The sequence below is a fragment of the Arvicanthis niloticus genome, chromosome 1 (genome assembly GCF_011762505.2).
Source record: "Arvicanthis niloticus isolate mArvNil1 chromosome 1, mArvNil1.pat.X, whole genome shotgun sequence".
In the NCBI taxonomy this organism is placed as follows: Eukaryota; Metazoa; Chordata; class Mammalia; order Rodentia; family Muridae; genus Arvicanthis; species Arvicanthis niloticus.
Window position 1 is genome coordinate 43,223,831 of NC_047658.1, and position 13,526 is coordinate 43,237,356.

The 13,526-nt window shown below is 34.9% G+C and overlaps 1 long non-coding RNA gene across 3 annotated transcripts in view; it reads left to right on the plus strand.

Annotated features, from left to right (window-relative positions):
• The window catches only part of LOC143443250 (uncharacterized), a 68,974-nt gene that overhangs the window by 34,903 nt on the left and 20,545 nt on the right, over positions 1-13,526 (plus strand). Inside the window, exons 3-4 of one of the 3 annotated variants that reach the window (XR_013112078.1) lie at positions 4,507-4,608; positions 6,462-6,558. This is a non-coding gene — a long non-coding RNA (uncharacterized LOC143443250). Of the gene's footprint in view, positions 1-4,503; positions 4,609-6,458; positions 6,559-13,526 lie in introns of all 3 variants that reach the window. The other 2 variants (XR_013112073.1, XR_013112062.1) reach the window with 2 other exon arrangements.

The window sequence follows — 13,526 nt, forward strand, 5'->3', positions numbered from 1 at the left end:
TGTAGCTGTATTGTACTGTACATGTACTGGCTAGTTTTATGTCAGCTTGACACGCACTAGAGACAGGAAAGAGCCTCAATTGAGAAAATGCTTCTGTAAGATTTAGCTGAAGACACACCTGTAGGGCATTTTCTTAATTAGTGATTTATAGGGGAAGGTCCAGCCCATTATGAGTGGTGCAATCCTAGGTTTATGGTCCTGGAATCTGTAAGAAAGCAGGATGAGCAAGCCACGAGGAACGAGCAAGTAAGCATCACTCCTCTGTGACTTCAGCACCAACTTGTACCCTCAGGTTCCTGTTCTGCTTCAGTTCCTGGCTTTCCTTCCTTTGATGATGAACTGGCGTGCAAACATAAGCTGCATCTTTCTTTTCTGTGGTGGTCTGAATAAAATTGGCCCCATGGACTCAGAGAAAGTGGCAGTCTTAGAAGGTGTGGCCTTGTTAGAGTTGGTGTAGCTTAGCTGGAGTAGATGTGTTACTAAGGGGTAGGCTTTGAGGTCTCAGATGCTCAAGCCTGGCTAGTGTGTCAATTCCTGATACCTGTGGGTCTTGATGGAGGACTCTCAGCTACCTCTCCAACACCATATCTGCTCGAATGCCACCATGCTTCCTGCACATGACAATAATGGACTAGATCACTGAACTGTAAGCCAATGATTCAATTAAATTATTTTCATTCTAAAAATTGCAGTGGTCATTGTGTTGCTTCACAACAATAAAACACTATGTCACTTTCCATGTTGTTTTAGTCATGGTGTTTCATCACAGCAAAAATAACCTTAACTAAGCCAGCATAGTATCACAGTCTCTGTGAGCTTCCATCTACGTCTGCCCTGCTGTGTTTGGAAAAGGATGTTTCCTTGAAATCATTTACCACCTCTGACACTTCTGATCTTTCTGCCCCTTCTTTAAAATAGATCCTCGAGTCTCACAGTGCAGACATGTGTAGGGTTACCAATAGATATGGCAATAGCCCATAAGGTGCATGCATGTGGGACTGTGTGTGTGTGTGTGTGTGTGTGTGTGTGTGTGTGTGTAGCAGGGAATCTGTTGGCCAACAACTAAGAAAAAATGTAACCCATTTCTGATTCAGACGGTTTTACTTGGTAGCTCATTTCGAGTATTGAGTCTCTTTCCCATGATATGGTAGTAGATTCCATATGAGATTTTCAAATGGCCTTTGATGCTAGTTATCCCTTCCTGTGTTCACATCTCTGCCGTCACACCCTCCGTCTCATTTAGTCTTTCTTTCTTTCTTTCTTTCTTTCTTTCTTTCTTTTTTTTTTTTTTTGTTTTTTTTTTTTTTTGTTTTTTGTTTTTTTGGTTTTTTGAGACAGGGTTTCTCTGTGTAGTCCTGGCTGTCCTGGAACTCACTTTGTAGACCAGGCTGGCCTCGAACTCAGAAATCCGCCTGCCTCTGCCTCCCAAGTGCTGGGATTAAAGGCGTACGCCACCACCGCCCGGCTATGTTAGTCTTTCTTTTTTAAATTTATCATTTATCCCTTTATAACACTATATTCTGTTTCCCTTTCTTAAAATATTCCCTTCTCCCGCTCTTAGTAGCTTATAACATCTGTGGGTCTTCCCTTCTCTTAGCTGTATAACCTCTGTGGGTCTTATAAATGGAACATACATATCTAAACCTTAAAAGCTGGCATCCTCATATGAGAGAAACAAGCATAACCTTTGAGAAACATAATCTTTGTCTTTCTTGGCTATGTTTTTTTTTTTTTTTTTAACTTTGGATGATTGTTTCCAGTTCCAATAATTGACTTGTAAATTTCATAATTTCATTTTTGTTAACTGCTTAATAATATTCCACTATATAAATGTGCTACATTTCATCACCTATTCAAGAGTTGATATATGTGTAAATTGTTGCCAATTTTTGACTATTATAAACAGCAGTAAACACAGATGAGGAAGTACTTCTTTACTTTTAAATTTATTACTAAGCCTATGTAAATCTTTTAAAATATCGGGTACTATTTTAAAATTTTATTATTGTCATTTCTAAATAAGATTTAATCTTCTATTCAAAATTAAGTTTTCTCTTCATTTTAAAGTATATACTTTTTATTTATAGAGAATACTTATGAAATTTTATTAAAGTATCTGTTTCAGCTTTTTAAAATCTAGGTCATTTGTAGGAGTTTGGTAACTATCTTTTCTGTGTAGAGTTTCCTATTTTTCCTGTTTTTGTAAGTACCGAAGAACCTAGAACTGTGAGAACTATCAATATCAAAATTTCTCTGGAGAATTTTGAATATTTTAAAAATAGTCTAAAATGTAGGATTCGTACCACATATTATTTTACCTTTCACAGACAGTTGTTTCAATACCCAGTCAGTCTTAGAAGGCTTTTCATATGCAATGTGTGACTGTTCCCTTGAATATAGAATGTTAACTAGCTGTAGTATTTTTTCTTTTTTTTTTAAATTGGATTTTTTTTATTTATTTACATTTCAGATGTCATCTCCTTTCCCTGTTTCTCCTCCCTACAACCCCCTATCCCATTTCCCCTTCTCATTTTCTCTTTTATACCATTTTAATTACATGTAAGTATTAAGGTCAGTTCTAGCAATATAATAGATGCAAATAGTCAAGGAACAAGAACAAAGAACTAATTTCAGGCAGAAATCTAAATTTTAGGCTAGAACAAGGAAATGGGCTTCAGACATGAAAATGACTTTGGGCTAGGACAGGGAAGTTGGCTCAGATATTTTGGTCATCCAGATAAGCCCTCAGAAACAGTGATCACAGGAGTGTTCACGGAATTTTGTTTATTGCCTTGTGTGTTCTTTGACTATTTGTGTTTATTGTCTTGCTTGTTCCTTGACTAGCTGTAGTATTTTATATCACAGTTAAACTCTCAAAAGTGCTTGCTCTCTACTCCTTGTGAATGTTCTCCCCCTACCCCACATCCTCCCCCCACCCCCGTGTGTGTGTCTGTCTGTCTGTCTGTGTCTGTGAATGTCTGTGCATGTCTGTGTATATACCCTAGGAAGCACCTTACATAGCTTTATAATTGTAATTTTAGTATTGTTTTCTTACCCAGAATTTTCTATGTGTTTCCTAGCCATAGCCATTGCTTTTGCTCAGTTGCTCACTAACTATTCTCCCCATGTTCTGCATGACACAAATTCTTTTCCCACTTACAGTGTGAACGATCGGTTCTTCCAAGACCTTTAGATTCCCTATCAACTATTTCACCCAAGAAAAATATGTGCTGGTATGATAATACTTAGCATGAGAACCAGTACTAGTTTAAGTACAGAATCAAAATAAAAGAGAAATCTTTGCCTACCTAAAAAGGTAGTGAACTTGAAATACCATGTGTAGTCATGAAATTCTGTGTAGGGATCCCCACTCATTTCCTACCTAAATTCTCAATAGATGTATGAATGTTTAATAAGATTGTCCTCTATAAAGTATCTAGAAATGTATAAAATTGAAGGAAACTGTTGAGAATTACTTCCAATGCATTTAGTTTTAGGTGGTGTAAAGATCAATATACTGGTTGAGTGAATTGTTCATATAATGCTAAAGATTTTCCATCATGCACTTCTTATGTTAATATTTAGTTTTGCTAATGTAGTGAAAAGCCGCCCTGAAGACCAAGTGTGGAGCTCTTATCTACTGCACTAGAGTGATAGCTGAGCACTTTTCCCTCCTACTGAAATTAAAGTGTCTTATTACAGTGTATTTATGTTACGACTGTTCTTAGGAAAGTGGAATTTTTATATTGTCATTAAGGTGAATATTAAAATGATACAATGGCAAACTATAGATTTTTATATTTCTTTAGCATAGATAAATTTTAGTGTAAAATACATCTCTTAGAACAGAATGATATACATTGAAGCCTGTAACTTTAAACGCAAGGCCCTGGGATTTGAAAGTTGTAGCTTAACTTTACTTAATTCTCTTAGTAGAGTTGCTACAGAAGCAGCATGAATTTCCAACATAGTATTATATCTCCTCACATAATATCATAATATATTCATGAATAAAACTAGGTGTCTGATTGCTGCAATTGTAAAGGAGAGATCTGATGTGATATTATCCTCTGATTTTATTATATCTATATATAATAAAAATATATATAGATATTTATATATTTATATATTTATATTTATATATATATTTTATATATTTATAAATATTTTATATATTTATAAATATATAAATATGTATTTATATATTTTATATATCTATATATATAGAGAGATATAATATATATATATATATATATATATATAGAGAGAGAGAGAGAGAGAGAGAGAGTTAGTTAGTCAGTTAGTTAGTTAGTTGCCCCTTCTATTCTCCTTTCCTGGAAAATGCTATTCATTCCTTTGGGGAACTGGTGATCACTTTTTGGTATGATTTGACATCCATCTGGAAGGTTGTTTTCAAGCTTTAAGCATAGCAAAATTTCCTAAGACTATCAAGACTGTCAAGAACAGTCCATCAGACTTAGAACCATGGTTTTTCTCATTCAGCAGGTCCTATTGAGAATATACATGTCTCCCATGAAGATGTGGATACTGTGAATCTTTCAGGTGATACAATGCTGCAGATAAGAACTGAAGAAAGGACTAAGGCAGGTTAGTCACTTGATGTTCTCTGTCTAGTATGGTCCTCTAGTCTCGTGCATATGCTCCAGAGGCACATATCATATACTGAGGATTTGACACCAGAGTTTTGAAATATGGGTGCCTATTGGTTAGAAGCTAAAACTTCATTAGTGGTATGTTGCGGGCAAAAACTCACTGATATGTATTTTCAGCCTTTGATTTAAGGCACCATCTAGGTAAGTAAAGCAATATGCTGTTTTCTTTGAAGAAAAAAAAAAAAAGAGTGTGGGGAGGGAGAGGTAGGAGTCAGAAGTTCTCCCTTTACCCGGACATCATTTCAGTCTTCCATTTGCAGGTGGTTACCTCAGCCTCCAGGAAGCTTTCTTGATTTTTTTTTTTCCTGTTCAAGGCACTTTACATAGATGCCACTAAGTTTTGCTAATTTTCTTTTTCAAATATTCTTTCTGAAGCAATTATCTGCATCAAACATTTTAGTCTTTGAGAGTAAAGGCAATTTGTTATCCACCTTTGGACAATGATGGTTTGAAGAGAATCTTGTGGATGTTTTGTACCTAATAAGGGTGTATTAAATAAAAATAAATATGATTAATTCATGATGGAAGACACATGCAAAGAAAAGTGATGGAACATCATATCCTGGACAGTGTACTGGACTTGTGGTTGTCATATTTAGGGGAAGTTATTGTCACTGTAATCATTGACTCTTTTAAAGGGAGTATCTACACTCTTGCCACTTGAACAGAGAATGACAAATAAAATTCTCAAGGGGATAAAAGGTGATAGACTGGAAAATGTCAACTCTACCTAGAAAGACAAGCAGAAGGGAATCACATCTAAAGTTGAAAATTCATTGAATGCATGCATCAAGGAAGATATATTTATTTAAGTCAAAATAAAATAAAGCAGAATTGGATGTTTCTGTGGGAATTTAAAAAGTGTTATCAGTAGTTTTAAAAGGAAATACTACTTTGTATAATAATCAGCAAAGGGTGAACCCATCTCCTAAATTTATTTTTATATTCCCCTTTAAATTCTAAGCCAACCTAAAAGAGTTTATGGTAAACCAGATCCCTGAATTTACATTGTCCCTGATCTAATGATCAGGGATATTTTTTTGAAATTATCCAAACTGACTTTCCTAAACGTTTATGCAGCATGTCCTGTCTCCAACTAGATGGAAAGGTCCTTGATGGCACATATCCAGAAATTCACATAGCATACTGCTTCTCACCAAACAGAACTGGCTGCTAGAAGTCCTGTGGTGAGAGAGATACTAAGAGCATGTCTGGGCTTGATGGGAAAGTGGTCCAAGGTACATCCCATATATAAATAACACTGTCGCTTGTCTTGTAGCTTCACTTGCAGGAGATAATTAGGCTCAGTGAAAGAACATTGAGGCGATTAATGAGTGAGATATAGTGAATATTTAAATTGGATTGGGCCGTTTTACGAAACTTACCATAAAATGTATATATTTTTTAAAACTTCAAATATATGTTAGAATCATTCACACATAATAATATGTATAGCATATTATATATGTATATTGTGTACAATGTAATAATATACAAAATGCTTAAAATACATATACATAATACTAATGAGCTGATGAGAATGTATATCTATGTTTTAAAAATACATCTTTCGCTACGTTCTGAAACTTTAATAGTCTGCAAAAGTTTAGTGTCAATTACTTGCTCCTCGGGCATTTGAGGGGCTTGGTGCTCTTGGAACCTGGTGAAGTTTTAGGGAGTAGAGCTTCCTGGAAAGCAGTTAGGGCACTGTAAGCTTGACCCTGCTAGAGCTCATGGGATCCCAACTCACCCTCTGTTTTTGTTTCCTGGGCACCATGAATTCAGCAGCTCCTGGCACATGTTCCCAATGGCCTCCCCAGAGACTTAGAGTGACAGGACCAAGAGACAGTGAACTGAACTAAGACCTCTCAAATTGTCAGTCAAGGTAAATCTCTCCTTCCTTTTTACAGGATGATCCCAGGTGGTATGTCACAAAGAGCTAGTAGTTCTCTTCCAAAGTATTCTGCTTTGGGGGGGGGGGGCAAAATAGAGTTATTACATCCTTGTGTTCTTTAGCTAAGAAAATTGACTCCACAATCGTAATAATTTAATGCTGAATCTCTAGATTATGTTTTTCTTTAAGTATGGAGGGTTTTTTTTGGGGGGGGGTAGCATGCACTATAAAGCTTCTTTCCATTGAGAAATTGATGTTATAATTATAGACTGTCAGGGATTAAACTTGAATGAATATCATATCTTTCATATAATTTCTGTATTCATATAGGCACCTCTTCATTGAGTTTGAATCCATCCACTTTATATCTCTTAAACACGGGATGGTATTCGACTAGTAACGCAAATCTTAATTTTTTTCCTTTCTTTCAGTAAAATTAATCCAAATTGCTCTTGCAGCAGTAATACCTTATTTTTTATTCATTTTCAATAATGAAAATCCCTGGTTCTTACAGATTTCAATAATACCTCAGTTAAAATATGTATGGAATATGCTTTTAAGCGTACTTCTCCTCATGGGTGGGAAAGGCCTGTCTGTTCTCCAACTTGAACTTCCAAGCCTTGCAAGTTTCAGGTCTGTCGTATGCATATAATGGATGCCTTTGGTGTTTTAACTTTTTCTGGATGGTGTGTTTTAATTTCCTTGTCTTCATTATCTCTGATCCATAAAACTGTGATTCTAATCTTCATTTATTACATTTTATCTCTATGCCAACTCTTATATCTTTTCTCTCTGTGTGCCAACTGCTACATCTCATGTGTGTGTGTATTCTTGTGTGTACATTTACATATGCACTACATATGTAATAGACTATATGCCTCTTACACATAAGAAATTAATGAGCTAAAAATTGGATAAATATACAGATAATTCAACTCCAGTAAAAGTGTTATCGAAATAATTTCTAACCCTGTGATTTTATTGGTTGCATCTCTCAGTATTTATACTAATGTTAGCACTATCTATACATTTGAATATTTTTCTCAGTTCCTAGTTCAATCTTTTTCTTTATTGTGTTTCACTGCAGTCTCATGTTAATGCTCAGCTCCAATAAATTGCTACCTTTTGATTATACCTCGCAAACAACAAGTCTTTCTTTGAACAAACCTAAAATTTAGACATGTTGTTTTCTAGGATCTAGATGAATTTATATGCTCTAACTACAACTGACCTGTGCAGAGAGATGAATAAGTTGAGAAAGGCTGTCTGACACTAATTTGAGATTATGCTAGGCAAAATTGTTAACTCAACAGTTTTATCTTGGGTCTCATCTTAGGATCTATCCTATGTGAACAATTAGACTTCATTCCTTCTTCTTTCTACATCATTACATCATATTTTGTGATATCATAACACATCATAGTGTGTCATGCTGTTTCTTGTCACTACTGCTCTGTACCTAACTTTTTGTGCTCTTAACCCAGATAATTCGCAACCCAGATAATTGTGTTTAAAGAGGCAAGAATTATGTAAAGCTTTATCCTCATCATTTATCTATACTTGAAATTTTTTTCTTTAAACTTAAAATTTTGTTTTCCATAAGTCCATCTCATATAACAAGTTCTGAAAATATACATTAATCTGAATAAAGATAAAGTTTAAGCAGATCAAAGGAATAGTAGACATTTTGTTGTTATATAGATTTTTGCCTAAATTTTATAATTTTCAAAAGAGACATTCTTTACAATAACCTATTTTAGATAAATTAAATTACTTTATGAATGAATGTGAATAGCCGGGTCTGGTGGCACATATTTGTAATCACAGCACTGGGGAAGCAGAAGAAGAAAGATGTGGAATTGAGGCCACTTTGGACTATGTAATGACTTTGAAGCCAGTCTGGGCTACATAATGAGATCTCACTTTGTCAACAAGCAAAATAAATAAGTAAATAAATAAATAAATAAATAAATAATAAAATAATAACTGAATGAAAAATATCAAATGTTTTTAGGTTTTGATTATTTATTATCAAAATTAATTCTAGCAATGTTGTTAGATTCTCAATGTCTGTCAATGAGCTCATTTTAAAAAGCCTGAATTTATAGACCAATAGAATTCCATTTTAGTTACTAAGAGTGTTATAATGATATATAAGATTAGGAAACAGTTTTCCTTTCATGCTTAATTTTATTTGAACTTATATGACAGTGTTGAAACTCTGGTCCGTTCACATATTTAAAACAAACAGATCTATAATGTCAATCTTTAATTATTTTATTGTCTCAGGATTTGTCAAGATGCTTTCATTTTTATTCCCAGAATGTGGCTTTTCTAACATTATTTTCTTTTCAGGAAACAGGTTTTTTTGGGGGGGGAGCTTATTGCCTTTATTACATTTCTTATTGTTACATAATTATTTTTACTTAAATTTATAATTGTTTTCTGTGTTTTATTTTTATACTTTTCTACATTGCATAGATAATTATCTCCTCTGGTTGTTTTCTACTATTTGTTCATAGTAGAAATTAATGTGAAATATTAGTCAACAAGAGATTCAGTACTGAGGGAGTCATGCTTTGTAATCATGAGGATTTTTGACTTAGAACCCATAGCACCGTGTCAAAGCTTCACCTGTGCATACGTGATTACTCATTGCATCTACAAGGCCCTACTTCAATCCTCAGGTTCTATCATGAAAAAGCTACTACCTTCCTGCAGGGAACAAATACTGAACAGGAAGTGGAAGGTGTCAGATCAAAGCTGAATTTCAGGGAGAATTAATTCAATCTATTATATACTTATGTTTATGTCATTGATGCTGATTAAGCAGAGAAGTCGATATTTTAGCTGCTAAAGGAGACTAGAATGATGGTTTAGCTTTAAGACCACTTGCTACATCTGCAGAGGACATGACTTCGATTTCGAGCATGCACATTGTGGCTCAGTTCTAGGGTATCTGATATTCTCTTCTGGCTTCCATAGGCAACATACACACACACACATACCTGGTGGATGTATATACATGCAGGCAAATCGCCTCCATAACAAAATAGAAGTTAAAAACAAAACTGGTGAGGAAGAAATGATATGGACAAATATGAAGCAAGTTGTATGCAACTACCTAGAGGAAGATGGAAAGGAGGCAAAGTTGCTATTGAGAGAAATCAATGAGGATTTAGGATGTGCTGTTGTCTGGGGTTTCCATCCCAATTATTTGCTGGTATGTGTGTTCTCTAATTAGGGGATTTCCTCTTCAGAGGTCTTTTAAAAATTGTTCTGTTCTTTTTCATATTTTTTCCACTAGACTCAGTGCTACATTACGTCATGTTCTTTCAGCATATCCCTCATATGCTCCTGCCCGCCTGTTTCCACTCCTCCCCTCCCACTAATCTTTTTGTTCCTCTAGGGAGTTTTACTTTCCCTTTCATGTCACATGACTGTATATGTACTTGGCTCGCAAATGAGAGATCATGTGATATGTGTCTTTCCAACAATGACATAAGTCATTTAGTAGACTTATCTCCACTTTTATCCACTTCTGTAGACAACAGAATTTTGTCTTTTAGAGCTAAAAACCAACTCAACCTTATATATACCACATTTTCTTTACCCATGTCTCTCCTGTTTGATCCTCAAGATTGAGTCTGAAGCACAGTTCTAGTAATTAATGCTTCAATAAGCACTGATGTACACGGTCTTCTTTTACTTTTATCTTGTGCTTCTCTTCTCCCATCTATCCTCTCCTTTTACTGTTTTGCATGTATTACATCTTTTCCATATTCATTTCATTCTTTCTTATTCATTCTTCTTTACTCATTCCTCTTTATTCATTTCATTGATTACTTTTCTCATTCATTTCCCATCCTAAGAAATCATTTTAGGACTACTGTCTAAGGTCATCATTCTATAATGATTTAACAATTCATGAAAAGTGGACTGGCTATGTTTATACTACCCCATTTTCATTCATAATTGTGTAAAAATGGATAAGATGCAAAATCTTGTTTCAAGATAGTTCATCATGGCTAAGTTGTAACCACTTATTAATTCATCCATTTATGTCTTCATGAAAGGTACATAGTTGGATAACATGTTCAAGAAATTCAAAGGTTGATATTAAAATATTTAAAACATTTTTGTTGGTTATCAAGACAAGATTTGTAAGTACATTTCACATTGTTAGTACTGATTACTAAAGGGACAAGACTGGAGATAGGGAAGAAAAAAGATTCTTGTGTCCCAACATAGAAATTAGTTTTTTCAATGAAAAGATATACTACCTTATAACTAAACAAATCTAACCAATCAAAATGGTTCTAAATATGCTGTTATGATTTTTCATAAGTTCATCTTACATTTTTTAAAAATTCTTCATGACTTCCCTTCATTATTTTATTCTTATTGATCTAGTTTGTTGCATCATTTGATTTGAAACTATGAAAACTAGAAAAAATATTTTCCCAAGCTACTGTATTGTTCTACTACTATGCTAATTCAAAAAGCCTATTATTTAAACAAAGTTCTCAAACCACACATCTAAATTCTTACTTATGCATTTCACTAAAATTTTCAAAGTAAACTTTTTTTGGTGAAGTATCTAACCTTACTATTAAATCTTTAAAATTACCCTAAGTCAATGTTCATGGTTAGATATTTTATCAATAATTAATAGAATTTTTGATATTCACTGAAGTTTAAGCATCTAGTATCACAAAGCTCCCCCCAAGGTACCATAATTCTATTGCTTACAATTTCTTTCTCTTCTCTTGAAATTCCAAGGTATCTCTTAAGCTCTTGACAAGAAACCTCAGCTGAAAGTCCTCTTCCTTCTACAACAGCTTTCATTTTTTTTTTTTTTTATCAATTTTACCAGAGTTACTGAAATACAAATAGGGGAATACATCTGCTGGTGTAAGTGGAGTTTTGGGGCAAAGAGCATTTCTCAGTAAACCTACTTGAATCTGAGGAAATACTGCTCCTTGTGAGACAGTGTCTCCTCACTTGTCAGGTCTGAATGTTTCTCTGCCTCTGTCACCCGGCCCACCCCCACCACGAGTAATGGCTGGAAAGTCAAGCATAAGATGCTTGCTGCCCATGTGACAGTGTGCTGGTTTTCTTTAGTTTGGGGAATGATCTAGCCATACCAAGTCAATTTGCAATGGCCTAGATCTCTCAACATTCTTTTGGTCCCATTCCAAAGTTCTTGGATATCAGATGATGACGACGAGTATATGTGAACTTCAGTATCTCAGAATCCCTAATATTGAAGAGGTGTCATTAGTTTTTGAACTTTAATCTTAGGGCTGTTTATACAGTATCCATCAACTCCCTGAAGTGCTGAAGTGCCATCTAATTTGTTGGGAAGCTTTGTTGTATGGCCCTGCACAGGTTAGACACAGGACTTGGAGGTTGAGAAGCAATTCAGACTGTATATGAGGAAGCAGGGAAGAGAGGGGAGCAAGAGCTGTGCTTGATCCAAGAATGATAAAAGGGAAGAGAAGGGAAGGAAAATAGCAAAGCACATTGTTGTAATTAGAACATCTCAAATTCTCAGTAATATGGACCAGTTGCTGTGTGTGTGTGTGTGTGTGTGTGTGTGTGTGTGTGTGTGCGCGCGCGTGCGTGCAGGGTTAGGAAAGACAATAAGAATGTATTGTAGAAAATTCATGAGTTATGACGGATGAGTTCATTTTGTTCTTGATTTTGTTCAACGTTTAAATTCTTAGAGTAACTGAACAAGAGGTCTTTTTAGGTGCTTGATTGTTTTGGTTTTGTTTTCAATTCAGGTTTGCTTTAGGGGATCATAGGCTCTCACTGTAGACCAGGCTGACTGGAAACTCACTATGTAGCCTTGCATACCAGGAACTAGTGACATTTTTCTTGCCTCAGCCTTGTAAGCACAGTGACACAGACTCAAGCTGCGACTCCAAGCCAAGGCAAACTCTTCATACTAAATTTACCTATTGTTTTATTCAAATGGAGTTTTGGTTTGCTACAAATAATAGTGAGATTAGTTGGCAAAAGTATGTGATATCCATTAAGATAATATCATTGAAATGAATATATCTGACTTTAAGGTGACTTGAAAATGAAAAAAACATAAGGAAGGTCTTAAAGATTTCAGAATACTCACTTAAAATGAAAGATATATATGTGTGTGTGTACATATATGCACTTACACATAAATATATACATATACACTACATATACACACATAGTGTTTTGCATATGTGTGTGTGTATGTATGTGTACACATCATGGCACACATGTAGAGAGCAGAGAATGATTTTCAGAAGTCAATTCTCTTCTTATACCATGTGGCTTCTAGGATAGAACCCAGATTGTTAGATTCGGCTGCAAGCCCCTTAGTTCCCAAGCCACTTCATTGGCCCACAATTTCCTCTTTAATTGTAGAAAAGGCACTTCCACATCTAAAGAGTAGAAAGAAAAGCACACAGAGAAGAACAAGAAATATTTGTCATGGTGGTTTACATCATGTGTGCATACACACATGCACACGTGTGTATCCCTTTCCTAGATCATCCTCTCAGCATTGACTTTCTGATGTGACCGCCATATCTTTATCTCAGTTAGTATTAAGATTTCTTCTTTTCAGATGTTTTTAAAGAAAATAATATGTTTTTCTTTTAGAGCAACTTTCTAGACTTACAAACCCACAGATTCTTAGGCTAGCAGAGTATTTGCCTGTTAACCCTCCTTTGGCCTACTTTCCTTAGTTACTGATATCTTGAATTAGTATGTTTCATTTTTATTAAGGATTGGTGAACTAATACTGATGAGATATACTGTCACAGCATTGCTTGCAAAGTCTACAGTGTAGTAAGGTTCACTCACTCTTAGAAAGTTGTGTGAGGCTCAACAGACATAAAACTGCATTTACCATTAAAGTATTATACAGGGTATTTTTCATTGACCTAGCAATTCTTTTTTATTTT